At 45.1% G+C, this 13,585-nt stretch overlaps 1 long non-coding RNA gene across 1 annotated transcript in view; it reads left to right on the top strand.

Annotated features, from left to right (window-relative positions):
- The first annotated feature begins 3,236 nt into the window (after positions 1-3,236).
- Positions 3,237-13,585, top strand: part of LOC139234649 (uncharacterized) — a 219,463-nt gene continuing 209,114 nt past the window's right edge. The window contains exon 1 of the long non-coding RNA XR_011588321.1: positions 3,237-3,288. This is a non-coding gene — a long non-coding RNA (uncharacterized lncRNA). The remainder of the gene's footprint in view (positions 3,289-13,585) is intronic.

Raw genomic sequence — 13,585 nt, 5'->3', positions numbered from 1 at the left:
TCCAATCTCCCTCCCGACCCATCTGATCTACCCCTCGACCCTTCCGATCTCCTCCCCAACTCTTCCAATCTGCACCCTGAGGCCCTTCTGTTCTCTCCTCCCGACCCTTCCGATCTCCCCCTGACACTGACTCTTCTGATCTGCCCCTGAGGCCCTTCTGATCTCTGCCCAACACCAAATCTTCCGATCTCCCCCGAGACCTTTGCAACCACTTCCCCCCAGCCTTCCGATCACTGCTCTACACCGATTCATCTGATCTCCCCCGTGAGGCCGTTCTGATCTCTCCGTCTGACTCTTCCGATCTCCCTTTGAGGCCTTCTGATCTGCCCTTGACACTGACTCTTTCAATCTCCCCCTGAGGCTCCCCACACCCCAAGGCCAATCTACACCTGACACCGACCCAATCTCCCCCCTGAGACCCTTCCGATCTCTCCGCCTGTCTCTTCCCCCCATGAGGCCCTTCTGATCTGCCCCCCCCCCCCCCCCCAAGATCCTCCAATCTCCCTCCACCACCAACACTTCCAATTTCCCTTTCAGGACTCTTTCAACCTACCCCTGACACTGATCCTTCCAATCTCCCCCCCCTGAGGCCCCCAATTTCCCCCCGAGGCCTCCGATCCCTCCCTCCTCTCTGCTCCCTGGCTACGGCCAATCCTGAAGGCCTAGCAGTCTGACAGCCAGCCAGCCTCTCAAGCTTGTTGGCTGTGGCCGGGAAATGGAAATTAAACTTGTTAATCTGGTCCCGCCATTAAATTTGGCAGGACCTGACTTCAAAACAGACCTCCCGCTCCCTCCCTATCTCCTATATTTCAAAAGTACTTAATTGGCTGTAATGCACTTTGGAACATCCTGAGATCATAAAGGGCTCTATAGAAATGCAATTTCTTTCTTTGAATTATCCACCATATCTCATTGAAACGTACAAAATTCTTACAGGGCTTGACAGCATAGATGCAGAGAGGATGTTTCCCCAGGATGGGGAGTCTAAGAACCACGGGCCACAGTCTCAGAATAAGGGGTCAGCCATTTAGGACTGAGATGAGGAGAAATTTCTTCACAAGAACGTTGGGGAATCTTTGTAATTCTCTACCCCAAAGGACAGTGGATACTCAGTCATTGAGTATATTCAAGACAGAGATCGAGTAGATTTTTGAATATTAAGGGACTCAAGAGAAATGGGGATAGTGCAGGAAGGTGGAGTTGAGGTAGAAAATCAGCCATGGTCTTATTGAATGGTGAAGCAGGCTTGAGGGGCCGAATGGCCTACACCTGCTCCTCTTATGTTCTTATGCCAGTCTCCTATTATCATTCCTACTATCTATTCCCATTAGCTGAATTCACTCTTAAACCCACCTATTTCAGTTCCCCGCATCACCCCCTCACAGCAAACAGATGCCTACCGGCCCCCAACACAGCAAAAAGAATTTACTTTTGCCATTGGAGGTATACAAAAAATGAATTCAAGCTGCTATGGACTACAACTTTTAATCAGTCCAAGTTACAAATCTAATGGTCTTTTCATTTTCATTTTAGGATATATTACTGCTAGCTCAAAAAATAATCAGCATTGCCTTTGTTTGATAATGGATTGTTCTGGCTTAGTTGGGATGCCCTGGGGATAGAGTTTATTGTTTTGTGTTTCCTCAGAGGAACGCTTTACTGAAAGAGGCACATGTGTGCCCACATTGTGAAGGATAGAGCAGGCCAGGACAATTAACCTTTTAGTGGGATGATGTCAGTGAGTAGATTAATGGATGGAAACATCTGAAGAACATCTTGAACAAATGGTCAGTCACGACTTATACACCATTATACACACCACTCCATTCTTTGTTTCTTGGTCAATAATGGGTTAGTAAACAAGGGTTAGATGTTACAAAGACTTCAGCCCCAATCTTCTAGGATACCTTCTTGATTACCTTCTTGATACTAGTGTTTAAAGTAGAACTGTGCTATATAAAAGTATGCTGCATGGCTACTAAGAATCACATTTAAAATTTCCTTTTGAGTACTGCACATTTTCTTCACCCCATGATAATGAAGAAAATATCAGTAGAAAATGGTAACTATTTATTTAGTGTTGCACATTAACTTAAAAATAAGTTTCAGTACTAAGTCTAGAAGCTTTTCATGTAATTCATTTCTTCAATGTCATGACGTACATTCATTGGAAGGTTAATTTTTTTTCCTCCCCACAGCATATGGTACCTATAATGTAATTTGCCTACAAGTTATTTGTCATTATGTGCACTCCATAATCAGACCAGTGCTTTAGCTCCTTTCAAATATGGTGAAATATTCAGAATGTGCGTATACAACCTTCACTAAACACATTAGAAATTCAAGATAAAGATCCAGTCACTGCTAGGTGAACAGCAACATGGAAAATGTAGGTGTGCGGTGTGACACAGACTGTGGGACAGTTGAGATTTGAAAATAACATTCCATTTTTTCCAAGTACCTCGTGGTTAACCCAAACATTCTATAAACTGAATACTAATTACAAAAAGGGATGCTGTATTGCAACAATGAAATAATAACATGTTCAATAGAAAGAAAACAAACACTAACAGTTAAATCATCTAACTTTGTTGTAAATGTAATCTTGCGTTTAATGGAAACACCATGAGCTGGAAAGATTCAGACCACCCAAACTGGAATTTTTGTTATTACTGCTGGATGATCTGGATTGAAAACAAATTAATTCACGTACCAAGTAACTGGATGATAGGAGGTGCTGTATAATGGGGAGCAATGAAATAAACACCATCACTGTCACAATATTTAGACTTGGATAAAAGGTTTCTTAGATTGCATTACTGTGCCACGTTGGAGTACTTAATCTATGCTTGTCTTCTCCAGCTCTTTTTAGATTTTCATCATAAACTATCAGATGACAACCTGAGAAGTTAGTGACTTAATCAGCTCAAGCTGGTCCAAGCCAAGCATAATTGTACAGAAATTATTGTGCTTTGTTTTACCATTTACATCTGTGCAAGAGTCGACCTAAAGAAATATTTCCTTATCAGCACTTCCCAGACAAACCTGCTATCCTTTAAATAATATCTAGCCTGGGTTGTCAGTATAATCACACTCCTGAGGCATGCTTTAGGGATGAGAGTTCAATTTTCCAATGTCAAATTATTATAAAACAGAGGATAAGTATCATGAATATTCAACCAGTTTGTTTTTGCTGGACCCTGATTCATGTCCATTTGTAAACATCTTCCTCTCTTAGTTGTTCATCTGGACACCTCCTGGGGCAGAGTTACAGACAATATAATACAGGTAACTCAGTGATGCACTTTACTTCTCATCGCAGTCTAATTAATTGCTAATGTTTTCTTGTGTTCTCGCAACTAAACCTAGTCCTGTGGACAGAAATCATCTTTAACATTTTAGACAAGAATCACCTTTCAAAGTTCTATTTAGTTGTTTAAAGCTTTAACTTCATTCAGCGGCATAGCACATGGCTGCATTCTTATTTATGCTGACTGTGTGTTGAAATAAATGTTCCACTCATCAATACATAAGCTATTGTGCCTATTTTGATGTTTGATTTGTCCAGCACAAGGACCTGGAGTTTCAGTGTCGTTCTCCCGAAATTGGCCGAACGAGTGCAAAAGATAGTGGAATTTCAAGCGCAAATTACATTCAGCGCAAATCGAGTTTCGGTGATCTTTTGTGCTAGTTTAAAAATAATTGCACTAGAAGCTGGCCCTTCCCACATAACTAGCCACGTCTCCAGATCAAATTAATCACCATTGTGAGTTTTCGCTAATTGCACTCGTTTCCAGGCCTTCGAGGAGGCTCTTAAAATTAAGCTGTTTCTTTTGGGTTCAAAGACATTAATGTGCATTTTTTAAAAGCTTTTATATAGATATATATATATTTTAATTTACTAAGAAACTGACTACACTAATATAACTGGCAAATGATCCTGTCTAGTTTTTTTTTTAAGTCATCTTCAATTAATTAAAATTGAGTTACTCACAGCTGGTGGACCAGACACCCTGATTGAAAATGCTTTTTATTTGTGATAAACCCACTTTCAGCTGTATTAATAAAATGATATCAAGTTACCGCTCTTAAAGATATCAAAGAATATATTTTAAAGCAAAACATTTTTTTAAATGATGTTCTAAAACACTTCCCAATTGCGCTGGTTTGTGGCAGATTTGATGTTTGGTGATATGCAAATGAGTTTGAGCAGAAACTTGAGGAAAAAGACACTTCTCAAAACGAAAGCAATTTGAGGCGCAATTTGCACCTGGATTGCCGATTGGGCCCAAAACAGAAATTCTATCGTATTAGTGCTGGCTTAATCTTCTGATTAAAATGAAAATAACAAAAGTAACTTTGAAATGAAAAATGTATATATCATCAATGTACATGTGAAGTTAGGCATTCAGATAAGGAAAATCCAAACCTGATTGGGAACAACTCATGCACGCTGGTTGGCTCAGACTCAAGTCTAAATACATGAGCCACAGTGTTGTTGTTCTCTTACAAGATGACAACGTTTATTTTGTTATTATTCGACACTGTGAGAGTAATTTTCTGTGTGCTGGGCATTAAACACAGGAAATTTTAGGAACAAGAAAAGTCCATTTAGCTCAACGAGCCTGTTTCTTTTAATTGGCAAGTGAGCTAAATAGTTATCCATGTGGGAATTTGATGTTTTCCTTTCAGTATCAATGTGGCTATCAATCAGAATGTATCCATTATCACAGCCTAGCAACTTAAGTGATTTCTATAAAACACAATACGGACAATAATCCTGTTGTACTGTTTGGAAAGTTAATAGTTAGAAAAACTCTTGCATTTATATAGCAGCTTAATACATTGAAACATCTAAAAAGTGTAATGATGCAGAAAACATAGGAGCTGCAATTGCTAATTCAGAGGTACTGGGTGGAAATCTGCAACTGGGAGTGCACATACCTGGATAGGTCTGGGAGGAAATAACAAGATAGTTGAATGTCATTTTCCCAATCAAAAAACCTGCCAGGGGTCTGTAAATTATTTACTGATGTAAAGATTACCAAAGACAAAGAAGGGCCTCTAAGGGAAGGCTACCGCAAAGTATTCCCAGACCCAGAAAATGCTGTGCTTTAAATCTTTGGTTGAGAGAATGGAGAGGATGATGCAGGTTAATCTGCCCTTGAGTCCAGTAGGAGCTTGTAATGTAATGTTGTCAGCCATACATCCGTTAACATGAAGATTAGTCTGTAATAATAGGTAGAAAATAAGCTCTTCCTATGATTGCATGTTTATGTGCAACACTATCAGTCTTTGAGTACCAAAACAGTGTCAGCATAAATAACTTTTACAGTGTTTGCATTTAAGAACACAATGGTTTGTGATAACACCTGTAGCTTCCCTACTTCACAGATAGTCAGTTTTATCATGTAATAATACTACAGATTCTTATGATGTTTCATTAAGGTTAAAACGCAATAGTACAGAGCCATACAGTGCAATTAGCGTGTTTGCTGAGAAACTGATATTGTAGAATCATAGAATGGTTACAGCATGGAAAAAAGCCATTCGAGCGTGCCGGCTCTCTGCAAGAGTCGCCCTGTGTCCCCATAGCCTTGCAATTTTATTTATTTCAGGTACTTATCCAACTCCCTTGTGAAAGCCATGATTGAGTCTGCCTCCACCACCCTTTCAGGCAGTGCATTCCAGATCCTAACCACTCGCTGTGTAAAATAGTTTTTTTTTATGTCGTCTTTGGTTCTTTTGCTAATCACCCTAAATCTGCGTCCTCTGGTTCTCGACCCTTCAGCCAATAGAAAGAGTTTCTCTCGATATACTCTGTCCTGACCCCTCATGATTTTGAACACCTCTATCAAATTTCCTCTCAATTTTCTCTGCTCTAAGAAGAACAACCCCAGCTCCTGCAGTCTATCCACGTAACTGAAGGCCCTCATCCCGGAAATGATTTAGATGAGGGGATTAAATGTAGTATCTCCAAATTTGCGGATGTCACTAAGTTGGGTGGCAGTGTGAGCTGCGAGGAGGATGCTGTGAGGCTGCAGAGCGACTTGGATAGGTTAGGTGAGTGGGCAAATGCATGGCAGATGAAGTATAATGTGGATAAATGTGAGGTTATCCACTTTGGTGGTAAAAACAGAGAGACAGACTATTATCTGAATGGTGATAGATTAGGAAAAGGGGAGGTGCAAAGAGACCTGGGTGTCATGGTACATCAGTCATTGAAGGTTGGCATGCAGGTGCAGCAGGCGGTTAAGAAAGCAAATGGCATGTTGGCCTTCATAGCAAGGGGATTTGAGTACAGGGGCAGGGAGGTGTTGCTACAGTTGTACAGGGCATTGGTGAGGCCACACCTGGAGTATTGTGTACAGTTTTGGTCTCCTAACCTGAGGAAGGACATTCTTGCTATTGAGGGAGTGCAGCGAAGGTTCACCAGACTGATTCCCGGGATGGCGGGACTGACCTATCAAGAAAGACTGGATCAACTGGGCTTGTATTCACTGGTGTTCAGAAGAATGAGAGGGGACCTCATAGAAACATTTAAAATTCTGACGGGGTTAGACAGGTTAGATGCAGGAAGAATGTTCCCAATGTTGGGGAAGTCCAGAACCAGAGGTCACAGTCTAAGGATAAGGGGTAAGCCATTTAGGACCGAGATGCGGAGGAACTTCTTCACCCAGAGAGTGGTGAACCTGTGGAATTCTCTACCACAGAAAGTTGTTGAGGCCAATTCACTAAATATATTCAAAAAGGAGTTAGATGAGGTCCTTACTACTAGGGGGATCAAGGGGTATGGCGAGAAAGCAGGAATGGGGTACTGAAGTTGAATGTTCAGCCATGAACTCATTGAATGGCGGTGCAGGCTAGAAGGGCCGAATGGCCTACTCCTGCACCTATTTTCTATGTTTCTATGTTTCTATGTAACTCTTTTCCGTACTCTCTCTAAGGCCTTCACATCCTTCCTAACGTATGGTGTCCAAATGGACATAGTACTCCAGTTGAGGTCAAAGCAGTAATTTATACAGGTTTATCATAATTTCCATGCTTTTGTACCCTATAGAAGTACAACGTCTGAAGTCTGGAATCCTCAGGACCGACTCTGTAGTGTACAAATAAAGAGTCTGACCAAATACTGTGAGCTCAAAGTAAAGTGTGACCGTAGTCTTTTATTGCAGGTCTCCAGAGTGTGCCTCCAGCCTGTGAGGCCACCTTAAGTACAGGTGCTCCCAAGGGATTGTGGGATCCCTTGGGGCTCCAGGGGATGAGCCCTCTGATGGTTAAACAAGGTATTTACAGGTTAACAATTATAACAACACTCCCCGCTAAAGTCAATAGTGTAACTATTTACAAGGTGAGTCGATCTCGGGCCTTTCTTTCCCTGGTTGATTGTCTCGGTGCAAATGCTGGTTTTGGTGAGTCATTTATTGGGCCCTCGCTGGGCTGCTGTGCAGCTGGCCTTGCTGGGCTACCTGGTGTGGTGAGTCCTGCTGGGCTGCTGCGGGTGATGGGTTCTGCTTCGTGGTCAACCGCTGTGTCGGTTGCCACTGGTGTGTGTGTTGGGGGGTCAAAAAAGGTAGGGTCTAATGTTGGTTGCTCTGGATAGTCAGTGAATCTGAGTTTGGTTTGGTCCGAGTGTTTCCGGTGAATGAATCCATTTGAAAGTATGACCACAAACACCCTATTCCCCTCTTTGGCCTGACAGTGCCGGGAAGCCACTTGGGACCTTGTCCATAGTCAACACAAATACAGGATCATTAATATCAATTTCGCATGACACATTTGCGTTATCATGATATGTACTTTGTTGAAGCAGCTCATTAGTCCACCCTGTTCTTGTAGGGTGGACTAACGAGAACCTTGTCTTAAGTGCCCTTTTCATGAGCAGTTCAGCGGGTGGAATCCCAGTGAGCGAGTAGGGTCTCGTGCGGTAACTAAGCAGGACTCGGGATAGGCGAGTCTGCAGTGAGCCTTCAGTTACCCTCTTCAAGCTCTGCTTGATTGTTTGCACTGCTTTCTCTGCCTGACCTTTGGATGCTGGTTTGAATGGGGCAGATGTAACATGTTTGATCCTATTGCGGGTCATGAACTCTTTGAACTCGGCACTGGTGAAACACACCCGTTGTCACTCACAAGGACATCAGGCAGGCCGTGCGTGGCAAACATCGCCCGCAGGCTTTCAGTGGTGACAGCGGATCTTATCTCACATTCAATCCATTTGGAGTACACATCTACAACCACTAGGAACATTTTCCCCAAGAACGGGCCTGCATAGTTGACATGGACCCTAGACCAAGGTTTGGAGGGCCAAGACTATAAACTTAGTGGCGCCTCCCTGGGTGCATTGCTTAACTGTGAACATGTGTTACATTTTGCACACATCGATACCGGGCCACCACACGTGGGATCTGGCTATCGCTTTCATAATTACAATGCCTGGGTGGTACTGTGGAGATCACTAATGAAAGTGTCCCTGCCCTTTTTTGGTACCATTACCCGATTACCCCACAGAAGGCAGTCTGCCTGTATAGACATTTCACCTTTGTGCCACTGGTACAGCTTTATTTCTTCTTTCTTTCTAATGGGACACTGGACCAGCTCCCGTGAAGCACACAGTTTTTTTTACTAAGGACAGTAAGGGGTCCTGGCTCGTCCAGGTTCGAATCTGTCGGGCTGTGACGGGTGATTGCTCATTCTCGAATGCTTCCATTACCATGACTAAATCTGCGGGCTGTGCCATTTCCACCCCCATGGTGGGCAATGGCAGCCTACTGAGAGTATCGGCACAGTTTTCTGTGCCTGGCCTGTGGCGGATGGCGTAGTTGTATGTGGACAACGTGAGCACCCATGTGGGCCGATGCATTCATATTTATCCCCTTAGGTTCAGAAAAGAGGGATACCAGTGACTTATGGACAGTTTCCAATTCAAATTTGAGCCCAAACAGATATTGATGCATTTTCTTTACCCCATAAACACATGCTAATGCTTCTTTTTCAATCATGCTGTAGGCCCTCTCAACCTTAGACAGACATCTGGATGCATAAGCAACCGGTTGCAATTTCCCAGATTCATTAGCTTGTTGCAATACACACCCGACATCGTAGGACGACGCATCACATGCAAGTACCAAATGCTTACATAGAAACATAGAAACATAGAAAATAGGTGCAGGAGTAGGCCATTCGGCCCTTCGAGCCTGCACCACCATTCAATAAGATCATGGCTGAATCACGCCGCTCCTCCACTCCTTGCTCTTCGCCGATCCTCCACTCCTCGCCGTTTCATGCCGATCTTCCGCTCCTCACCGATTTACCGCACTCCTCCACTCCTCGCCGCTCGCCGTTCCTCTGCTCCTCGCCGCCCGCTGGTTCCCGCCACCCGTGGCCCCCTGGTGCTGCATTTTTTATTGGTTTCCTCATCCCTCGCTGCCCAATGTCGCCATCTTGGCCACCTCAAAAATGTATGATTTTCGGACAATAATTCTGGATTCCGTTCGACTCCATCTGGGATGTGCAAAATGTCCGGTTTTCGGAATTCCGGATTCGGGAGGTTGCACCTGTATTTCTATTCATGAAGCCCAGGATCACGTGAGCTTTTTTAACTGCTTTTTCAACCTTCCCTGCCACCTTCAAAGATTTGTGCACATAATATACCCCTAGGTCTCTCTGTTCATGCACCTCATTTAGGATTGTACTCTTCAGCTTATATGTCCTCTCCTCATTCTTTCGAACAAAATGTATCATTTTGCACTTTTCTGCATTAAATTTCATCTGCCACGTGTCGGCCCATTTCACCAGCCTGTCTATGTCCTCTTGAAGTCTATCACTATCCTCCTGTTCACTATACTTCCAAGTTTTGATTCCTGCAAATTTTGAAATTGTGCCCTGTACACCCAAATCTAAGTCATTAATATATCAAGAAAAGCAGTGGTCCTGGTTCCGACCCCTGGGGAACACCACTGTATATTTTCCTCCAGTCCGAAAAACAACCGTTCACCACTACTCTCTGTTTCCTGTCACTTAGCCAATTTCGGATCCATGCTGCCACTGTCCCTTTTATTCCATGGGCTTCAACTTTGCTGGCAAGCCTATTATGTGGCACTTTGACGAACGCCTTTTGGAAATCCATGTACATCACCATGTACATTAACCGCATTGCCCGGCCCAACGATGCACTCCAGGTCTCTTTGTCCATCCGGCCCGGCTCAACGACGCACTCTGGGTCCCTTCAGCCAGCCGGTCCGACCCAACTACACACTCCAGGTCCCTTCAGCCAGCTGGTCTGACCCAACTACACACTCCAGGTCCCTTCAGCCAGCCGGTCTGACCCAACTACACACTCCAGGTCCCTTCAGCCAGCCGGTCTGACCCAGCCTCGCACTCTGGGTCCCTTTGGCCAGAGGACCTGACCCAGCGACGCACTCTGGGTCCCTTCGGCTAGCGGGCCCTGCCCAGCCTTGCACACCGGGTCTGTTCAGCCAGCCAGCCTGCCGGCCCGGCCCATTGACGGGCTGTACCTACCCTAGGTCATTAGCGGTGAACACTGACTGGGCTGTAGACTACTGATTTACATTTTAGACTTTTAATTAACTTTTAATCTACTTTTAAACTTTTAATCAATGTGAGAAACTTTTTAAACAATTTGGGAACAATTTTTAACTGTTAAATAACTTGGAGAATTTTTCTTTTGAAACCTCCGAAGAAACTTTCAAATAACTTTGGAAAACTTTGGAAAAAACTTTTAAAACACCCCTTGGAACTCCAGCAGACAACTGACCCTCCTAATGCCTGCCCCCAACCAGGCCTTAGGCCACCTACCGTCAAGGGCGCTACTTGGCGCCGAGCTTGCGGCCAACATTGCGCCGTAGGCAATTAGGCTCATATAGCAGTGCTTGGTCTCCAGTCGTCTTGGACACCCTTGCCACTGGACCAAGACCTAGCTCTGTCAAGCCCGTGTGGTTGCCAGTGTGCAGCGGCCACCCTACGTTAAAAGAACTCACGCACAGGTATCTTCTACTTCATTGACATGAAGTTCGGGACCTGGAACGTCAGGACCCTCATGGACAACTGCAACAGCGACAGGCCGGAATGCCGCACCACCATAGTCGCCCGGGAACTTAGACGCTTTGACATCAACATCGCCGCCCTAAGCGAAACCCGACGGGCAGGGGAAGGCCAGCTCAAGGAACATGGTGGAGATTACATCTTTTTCTGGAAAGGAAAACCAAAGGAAGAACGCCTCCTTCACGGAGTCGGCTTCGCCATCAAAAATTAGCTAGTCGCCCGCCTCAAAGACTCCCCCTGTGGGGTTAATGAATGCCTCATGACTCTTCAACTCAACCTATCCTGGAACCAATGCGCCACAGTCATCAGTGCATATGCCCCAACACTCGATGCAATAGATGAGACCAAAGAGGGTTTTTATTCGAACCTTGAAACATCCTTGTCCCCCCTGGCAACAAATTGATCCTCCTAGGTGACTTCAATGCCAGGGTCGGCAAAGACACAGCCCTCTGGGGAGATGTGATTGGCAGAGAGAGGGTAGGGAAAGCCAACACCAGTGGTACCCTACTCCTGACAAAATATCTAGAACATGAACTCCTCATCACCAACACTTGTTCCGCCAGGGGGACAAATACAAGGCATTGTGGCAACACCCTCGCTCGAAACACTGGCACTTACTCGACTATGTCATCATCCGAGCCAGGGATCGCAAGGATGTGCGCATCACCTGTGCCATGACAGGAGCTGACGACTAATCTGATCCATCATCGACATTAACATAGCCCCAAAGCAGAGGGGAGAGCAGAAGCAGTGCTGCAAAAAAGTCAATTTCTGGGCACTTAAGAAACCTATACAGCCAGTGCCTCACAGCTAACCTGGCGTGCCTTGATGACCCTGAGATGCTGAATATCACAGCGCTTGGTCTGCCCTCCAGGCCTCCATAACCAGTGCCTGCGAAGAGACGCTTGGTTACTCAACCAGAAAACACCAGGATTGGTTTGATGAAAATGATCAGGAGATCCAAGAACTAATAGATCGCAAGTGCAGAGCATTTCTGAGCCTCAGACAACAACTCAACTCGGGAACAGCAAAGCAACATTACAGATGGCTCAAGGCTGAGGTCCAACAAAAAATCCGGGACCTAAAGAACAGGTGGTGGATGGAGAAAGCACAGGAGATACTGTCATGTATGTAACCACAATGTAACACCACTGTATTACTGTATACACTCAACCTAGATGCACATCTTGACCACAAGGGGTGAACTTGTGGGAGACACTCCTTATCTGATCACACAGGTATAAAAAGGGAGGCCCCATGCAGGGTCATCGTCTTTGGAGTCCTGTGATTAAAGAGTTAAGGTCACAGAGTGACCTTGTCCCCAGAATGCGCCTCGTGTGGTTTCATACTGTAGAGTAAGGACTTTACATTGGTGACGAGAAACGGGAATTCATGACTCACTAGAATGGTCACTGGTAGCACAGAGGAATGGTACTGTGTTGGGAAAGACTGGGACGATTTTGTCGAGAGGCTTCAGCAAAGCTTCGCTATGAAAGAATGACTAGGGGATGCAGCGGCTGACAAGCGAAGGGCTCATCTTTTGACCAGCTGCGGACCAGACTTACGTGCTCATGAAGGACTTAGTAGCACCCGAAAAGCCGATGGACAAAACTTTTGAAGAACTTAGCAAATTGATCGGGGAGCACCTCAAACCGGCGAGTAGCATACATATGGCCTGACAAAGATTCTACACCCACCGACGTCGTGAAGGACAGAGCATACCGGACTTCGTAGCGGACCTCCACCGTTTGGTCAGCCTCTGTAAGTTCACAGACGCCTGCAGAGGGGAGATGATAAGGGACTTCTTTATCGAGGGTATCGGTCATACGGGAATTTTACGCAAATTAATTGAGAACAAGGATTTGACCTCGGAAGCGGCGGTGTTGATTGCTCAAACTTTCATGGCGGGGGAAGAAAGAGACCAAAATAATATACGCGCGCAATTCTGCCTCTAACGCGGCGATGGATCAGGGAGTCAACATCATCAATGCGACTCAGAGCCACGCAGGCAGGCAGGGGCAGCCTGACACTCCCCAGGCAGCAATAGACCCCAGAGTAGGACTTCAACAGAGACAATGGCAGGCTGAACGGACATTCACGCCATCACAGTGGACAATGCAGCCCGGGATGAGGCCATTGGCACCCACGAATAGGGTACTTAAAAGCAGTCAAAGGGACAGTCAGCGCGGAATGCCTGGCCATAGTCCCTTTGTTCCCAACAATGGAAACTTTAACTCATGCTGGAGGTGTGGGGGAAAACACTCAGCCAGATCTTGCAGATTTCAACAGGTTGTCTGTAGAAAGTGCAATCTCAGTGGCCACTTAGCTCGAATGTGCAGGAAGCCTGCAACCAGACTAATATATGAGGCAGATGGACCAGAAGAGGGTTCTTTGAGGCAGGTTGACTTTTGGGGCAAATCGATGGACGCCAAGGTTCAGCGGATCCATGTGGCGAATATTCACAGTTCATACACCAAAATGCCACCAATGATGATGAGGGTTTTATTAAACAGTATCCCAGTAC

This window comes from Pristiophorus japonicus, chromosome 2, assembly GCF_044704955.1.
Source record: "Pristiophorus japonicus isolate sPriJap1 chromosome 2, sPriJap1.hap1, whole genome shotgun sequence".
Classification (NCBI taxonomy): Eukaryota; Metazoa; Chordata; class Chondrichthyes; family Pristiophoridae; genus Pristiophorus; species Pristiophorus japonicus.
This window is presented reverse-complemented; position numbering and strand designations above follow the sequence as displayed.